This window comes from Solanum lycopersicum, chromosome 1 (genome assembly GCF_036512215.1).
Source record: "Solanum lycopersicum chromosome 1, SLM_r2.1".
Classification (NCBI taxonomy): Eukaryota; Viridiplantae; Streptophyta; class Magnoliopsida; order Solanales; family Solanaceae; genus Solanum; species Solanum lycopersicum.
This window is the reverse complement of record NC_090800.1, coordinates 93,394,957-93,401,363: the sequence shown is the minus strand read 5'-3', so window position 1 is coordinate 93,401,363 and position 6,407 is coordinate 93,394,957. Positions and strand designations below refer to the sequence as shown.

Sequence of the window (6,407 nt, the reverse complement as noted above, 5' to 3'; positions counted from 1 at the left end):
TCCTTCTATTCTATCTATATAAATTCAACTTTTTTAATCTCGTGAAATCCTACCAAGATTATTAGGCTATCATTTTCATTCTATAGTTAAAGTAGATAAAGAAACCTCTTGAATTTTGATAGAATATGAAAGGAGTCGATAAGAACTCAGAGAGTTATGTACTAATTTTGTACTTATTTTTTCATCTATACATACATCAGTCTTATAAGAACAATGTTTACATTGGATCTTTCTTAAATCTGTTTCTTTTTGTCTTTTTTTTTTATCACCATCCGACTTCTTAATTTAGTTTTTTTATGAATGTTTTATTGCGTAAGTCTTTATTCTTATTTTGTAATTGTTACATTATATTATTCATTAATTTACATATATATTTTCATAAAATTTTTATCATTATAACATATCTATAAAAATTCACATAGAACACACGTGCAAAGCACGTCTTCAGTAGTATTATTATAAGAGAGAACAAAAAAGTTAAAAGTTGAATTATAATTTTATCCTTACTATAAATTAAAATGTTATAAAAGCATTTAATTATTTATTTTAAATATTAAATTGTATCATTTTAATAAAAATGTAGATGACTTTTGCATTTCCTTAAATTAATTCTTAATTAAAATATAAGCAAATAATTAAATGTTTGGAATGTGAAAAGATATATTTTAATTGTACATGTATATCCTAGAATAATTACTGGCATATGAAAAGAGTGACCCTCCATTTATCCGATTAATATCACTGATTTTATTTATTTGATTTATTATTACTAAGATATTAAAAGTGTGTTATTATATATGAATGAATTAGTAATAAATTATTGAGATGACTTGTAATTGTTTCATTTATTACTAATTACAATGATTTGTGTTTTTCATCTTTTTAACTATTCATTTAAACTAAGACTAGATTCCAAGTTCAGAGCAATAATTATTAGTGGTAATGTTAATTCTCTTATTAAGTCTAACTATGACTTGTATTTTTCATCTTTCCATCTATCTATATATTAAAGACTATTATTTAGAACTGAAAAATATAGAATTCAGACATATATTTTTACTACTATTTAAAAACTATGTGATAACCATTGAAAAATGAAAGAAATTGTCATTCAACTGATAATCAAAAAACTATTTCATCTATGATAGGCAAAAAAGACATGAAAAAATAGAATACATGAGGTGGGGAGTAGAACTTGACTTCTTTTTAGACAGCCTAAGTCCTCATATCTCTTTCAATATATATTCTCCATCACGAAGATTATTGTTGTTTCTAATTTCTTTTGTGTTTCTAATAAACTCATTGTGGTGTTGTAATCTTTTAGCTATTATTATGAGCTTTTGAAATAGATGTATGTATAAAGTTCAGTGTTTAAATTATATATCTGTCAGTTTTATATTTTAAATGTAATTGTTTTTAATTTGTATAATCTTGATAGTACTATCTTTTAATTTTAGAACCTTAAATAATATAAATATTTCACTCTTTCGTTTTTCATTAAAATAATATAGGCAATCTTATCAATAAGTGTGTATGTATTTTTAATATCCATTTATGGCTATAAAAGGTTAACAATGATATTTAGATCATAAAAAAGACTTATACAAAGTTAAAGGAGACTATAGTATATTAATTAATTTCACATATTTTTTGCTGAATGCCAAATGCGCAATCCCTTAATATTTATTTTTGTTGATAGATGAAATATAATTGATAAAATTAACATGCAACGCACGTTGTCAGAAACTAGTATTATTATAAGTGGGAAGGTTTTGAGTTTAAAGTTGGATTACTAAAATGCCCTTCACTTTTTTATTAAATTAGAAAATGTAAATTTGAAAATTAAATAAATAATGATAGCAAAACAGTTTTTTTTTTTAATTAATGATCCTTTGAGTTTCTGCAGTTAAACTCATTCCAACCGCACTTAATGCTTTACACTAAATTCAATACTTCAGATTGAAGATAGATAGTCATAAGCTCCTTGATTACAATCCAAAAACGGTTCATGTCATATTTTTCTTGGTTATTGTTGATCAATGTTTATATAATTTTCTCCATCTTTTCATATTCTTTACATTACAAAACTCTATATAGGTACACAGTAAGTTTTCTTGCTCTCATCTTCCATTCATTCTCATTCTGCTAGAGATTCTTTTTTTTCAGGTATATCTATCCTTTTTATATATGTATGTGTGGTTTAAGCCTCAATCTTAGTATGTTTAGCAATATAGTGTTTGATATGAAAACGAAATGATTATTTTTAAATTAGAACTATTTATCCCAATTTCTTAAATTAATCTTTTGGTTCATATAATTAATTTTCATCTTATGGAAACAAAGATCAAAAGATATTCGAAAATGAGAATAATGTTCGTCAATTTTTTCTATTTTCATTAAAAAAATACTATTGTATATTTTTTTTAAAAAAAGGAAAAAAATGCAATTCATATAAGCACAAAAGAAAAAGAATCTTACATCTGTTTATTATTTTTTCGAGTAAAAAATCATTGTAAACTACTTCAATAAATAAGTTGTTTGATCTGAAAAAATAATTAGCTATTCATAGACATATTCATACCATTTGAGATTAAATCATAATTAAAATTGTTAATTTTTGCATTTCTTGATATATAATTGAACTTTATAAAGAAAAACTTAAAATAAAAATATTAAGGGACAAACGTGCAACGCACGTTCCAGATACTAGTATTATTATAAGAGAGAACAAAAAAAAGTTAAAAGTTGAATTACAATTTTATCCATACTAAAAATTAAAATGTTATAAAAGCACTTAAGTATTTATTTAGTTTAAATGTTAACTTGTATCATTTTAATAAAAATGTAGATGACTTTTGCATTTTCTTAAATTAATTCTTAATTAAAATATAAGCAAATAATTAAATGTTTGGAATGTGAAAAGATATATTTTAATTGTACACGTATATCCTAAAATAATTATTGGCATATGAAAAGAGTGACCCCCCTATTTAATCGATTAATGCCATTTATTTTATTTATTATTACTATGATATTAAAAGTGTGTTATTATATATGAATGAATTAGTAATAAATTATTGAGATAACTTGTAACTGCCTCATTTATTACTAATTACAATCATTTGTGTTTTTCATCTTTTTAATTATTCATTCAAACTAGATTAGATTCCAAGTTCAAAGTAATAATTATTAGTAGTAATGTTAATTCTCTTATTAAGTCTAACTATGATTTGTATTTTTCATCTTTCCATCTATCTGTATATTAAAGATTATTATTTAGAACTGAAAAATATAGAATTTAAACAGACATCTATTTAAGAACTAGGTGATAACATTGAAAAATGAAAGAAATTGTCATTCAACTGATAATAAAAAAACTATTCCATCTATGATTCGCCAAAAAGACATGAAAATATAGAATACATGAGGTGGGGAGAAGAACTTGAAGACTTCTTTTTAGACATGCCTAACTCCTCATATCTCTTTCGATATATATTCTCCATCACGAAGATTATTGTTGTTTTTAATTCCTTTTGCATTTCTAATAAACTCATTTGATATTGTAATCTTTTAGCTATTATTATGAGCTTTTGAAATAGATGTATGTATGAGATTCAGTGCTTAAATTATATATTTATTAGTTTTATATTTTAAATGTAATTGCTTTTAATCTTGTATAATTTTGATAGTACTGTCTTTTAATTTTAGAACCTTACTTAAATAATATAAATATTTCACTCTATCGTTTCTCATTAAAATAAAATAGTCAATCTTATCAATAAGTGTGCATGTATTTTTAATATTCATTTATGGCTATAAAATGTTATCACTGATATTTAGATCATAAAAAAGACTTATACAAAGTTAAAGGAGATTATATTATGTTAATTAATTTTACATACTTTTTGCTTGATGCCAAATGCGCAATCCCTTTTTATTTATTTTTATTGATACATGAAATATAATTGGTAAAATTAATATTGTTAATTTAAATATTTTTTATTTGATAGCACAATTTTAAATTATATAATAATAGTAAAAAGTAAACATGCAACGCACGTTGTGAGAAACTAGTATATAAAAAATATGAATGTTTTAGTTCATTTGCAAAGTATTACAGATTATCTTTGGCCGTGTTTCACATTCAATGAATAATTTCTTCCTATTACAAAAAGTATAAAAAATTAATTACTAGAATAAAATAGTTTACAAAAAAGTAATATATTTTTTATTAAGTAGTTATTTTTCCGCGTTCTATTTTTCTGCCGCGTGTATTATCTGGTTCTAAAACTATAAAACAGAGAACCTAGTGTCCATTTTAGAACTCAATACTTCGACCGCCGGAACTTCTACGCTACCGGCGGCTATCGGCAAATCTATCATGATTCATTGGCATTCGGCATATTTGAATTCAACAACTCTATTTTGTGTTTAATTTTTAAGAAAAGTTCATTGAACTTGTTGGTGTTCTTGATGGTTCAAGTGACGATGTCCGATCAAAACCCTAACCCTAAATCAATTGATCTATCTCTTGGTACTCTACTCATTATCTTGATATTCTTCCAAAGAACTCGATTTTGCATGTTGAAATTCAAGAAAATTTCAAGAATTTGTTGGCTTTTTCAAGAAAATTCAAGTAAACTTTTTTTTAAAAGCAAATTAGGTTGTCATCCTGTCAATGCATGTTAAGGATGTTCAAGAACTTGTTTGGCCCTAATTTCCCCTGCTTCCTCTTGGAAAATTGGAATTGAAAAAAGACGTGAAGTTGTTCTTGAAGGCCTACTGCGCAACTATATAAAAAAAAAGTAGTTTAATTATAAGTAAGTTTGTGATTTGTAGTATTTTGAATGAAGACACTCAATTGTAGACTTAAAATCCCCTCACCGCCCCTTTCTTTTACATGGTCTAGACTTTTTGACTTTTGATTATTTCTAAACACCGGAAAACTGTAGCCTAACTTTGATTTGTAGTATTTTAAATGAGTACCTTTTTATGTATCCTTTTAGTCAGAAGGTTGAATCAACTTACCTCCTTCAGGACTGAGTTAGTATCTTTTCTATTCTTTGGTGTAAATAAATTCATTTGAACATTTAACACCTACGCTAATGTTTCAAAAGTTTTACGAAATACCATTAATTAGAATGAGGGGATAAAGGAAAAGCTAGAATAGGCTCTGAGGAAGTGACAAAAGTGGAGGAAGTGGGAGCACATGTAACCAGAGGACTGCATCTGGTTTCTCTTAGTTTTCGACTGCAGACAGTGGACTAGATCAAACTTGAGAACTGTTGCACTTTTAGGATTACTGAATTTTGTTTCAATTGATTACATTGTGTGATTCTGTAGACATTCTGCTAGATCTGAATAGGAAGCTATTTACTCCAATGACATGCTATTTGTTAAAAGTGCTGGTCATCACCTGCCGCTACTTTGTTGTACCATATCTACATATTTCTTTGCTGGAATTGTTACCAAATCTCATCGGAGGCCTAATAGATATTGTAAGGTTTTGAAGGTAAAATTCTTTTGAGTTATAGTAAGTAGTCGACATTAGGATTGGTTTGACTAATCGCCACAAAAAAAGAAAAACATGTCACTTGTTCATTTTTGTTCCATGGTAGATATGCAATCGATTCAGCAGAGATTATGTGCAGTATTTAACTCTCATTGTTGGCACCACTGATACCGATTGTGTTAATCTGATGAAGCTATTTTGATGTGTTTTTCAAGAATATCTTGTGGTAACTAGTTGTTTCTGAGCTCTATTTCTGATATTTCTTTTCTGGAATTGTTACCAAATCTCATGGGAGGCCTAATAGATATTGTAAGGTTTTGAAGGTAAAATTCTTTTGAGTTATAGTAAGTAGTTGACACTAGGATAGGTATAGAACTACTAACCTGGTCCTTGAAGTCTTATCTGGCCATTGTTAACTGGATGGCAAGTGTTTTGTAAACTTGGAATTGATGATTATAGACGAGATGTTGGTATAGCAGGTGATTTTGTATAAGCCTACTTGATAATTGAGTTAACTGCTGCCTGCTAATAAAGGAAATTTCTAGGGTTTCTCTTTTGCAGTAATTGTTCGTGATGTATTTTACAACTTAGAAGTTCAAAGGAAGCAAATGCATTCCAAGTTCTTCTAGTTTTCTCAAAATCAAACAAGTAAAAAATATTGCTTTACATACTTTACTTCTAAACTGTACTCTGATCTGATTGATTTTTTGGTCTGCATATATAATCTTGAAATCCAAGTAGGGTCTTGCATTCTCCGAAAGAGTCTCTGCTAAGAATCTCCCTTGCGCATCGCAGTGTCTCCTTCAAAATTGTTGACATTGGAAGGTTCGTTTTAAATACACCATCTAACTTAAGGATTTCCTGTCTAGTTCCTTAGATTTTGTTCATTTGCATG

The 6,407-nt window shown here is 26.9% G+C and overlaps 1 protein-coding gene across 14 annotated transcripts in view; it reads left to right on the top strand.

The window, feature by feature from the left end:
- The first annotated feature begins 295 nt into the window (after nucleotides 1-295).
- The window catches only part of LOC101255441 (uncharacterized), a 52,489-nt gene continuing 46,377 nt past the window's right edge, over nucleotides 296-6,407 (top strand). For all 14 annotated transcript variants that reach the window (XR_011212191.1, XR_011212186.1, XR_011212187.1 and 11 more), the window contains exon 1: nucleotides 296-6,337. The gene's annotated coding sequence lies outside the window, so the exon portion shown is untranslated. The remainder of the gene's footprint in view (nucleotides 6,338-6,407) is intronic.